Here is an 885-nt window from a genome sequence, read left to right on the forward strand (position 1 = left end):
ATGGCTGGCAACCAATAACTACTGTTTGTCTTTAAGCAGAGCACTAACCAAAATTGGGGAGTGGAGATGGAAGGGGGAGCTTAGAAGAGAGAACTTCCAAAATGGCCTGCAGGAACCCAGAAAGTATAGGGACCTGGATTAGGAAGCAAACAGAGGGAAAGAAAAGGCAACGTAGATGAAAAAAAAAACCAAAAAAACAAAAAAACTTAAAAATAAGCTGATTCCTCTAAACCCCCGTGCCCAGAAAAGTTTGTTTGGGGTGGTTTTTCGTTTTTTTTTTTTTAATGATTTCTGTAACAAAGTCAAGTGTATAACACATCAAAAGTTCCATATATCTTGAAAAAATGCTATATAAACAAAACTATAACTAGACAATGAGAAAGGAAAGCATTTCAACATCCTCTCCTAGTGGGGCCTGTCACTTAAACCTTCATCTAGCCCTCACCTAAGCCACCCAGGAGCCCCTGATAAAATGAAATCTTAAAAATATGTAACAGAAGTGAATTTTTTCTGTTTTAATTGTAGAATATTTCAGGCCTATCAAAACATAAAGAGAGTAATAGAAATATCTAAGTATGTCTCTCCATGAGCTTAAAACATAAAACAAAATCCAATTTGTTGTGCAGTTCCACACATGTGCTAATCTCATCCTCTTCTTCCCAGCCCAGAAATAAATGCTCTCTCAATTTGATGTTTGTTGTTGTGATACAGCACAGTTGCTATATCTCTATTTCATATATAAGCATCTATAAACAATGTGCAATATTATTCAGTACATTTTAAAACTTCATACATGTAATATTCTATTGTACTATCCTTTCCCACTTTGTTACTCAACTTAATGTTGGGATTTAGCCACCGGTTGACACATAGAACTATAGGTCA

The sequence above is a fragment of the Hyaena hyaena genome, unplaced genomic scaffold, assembly GCF_003009895.1.
Source record: "Hyaena hyaena isolate Hyena2069 unplaced genomic scaffold, ASM300989v1 scaffold_529, whole genome shotgun sequence".
In the NCBI taxonomy this organism is placed as follows: Eukaryota; Metazoa; Chordata; class Mammalia; order Carnivora; family Hyaenidae; genus Hyaena; species Hyaena hyaena.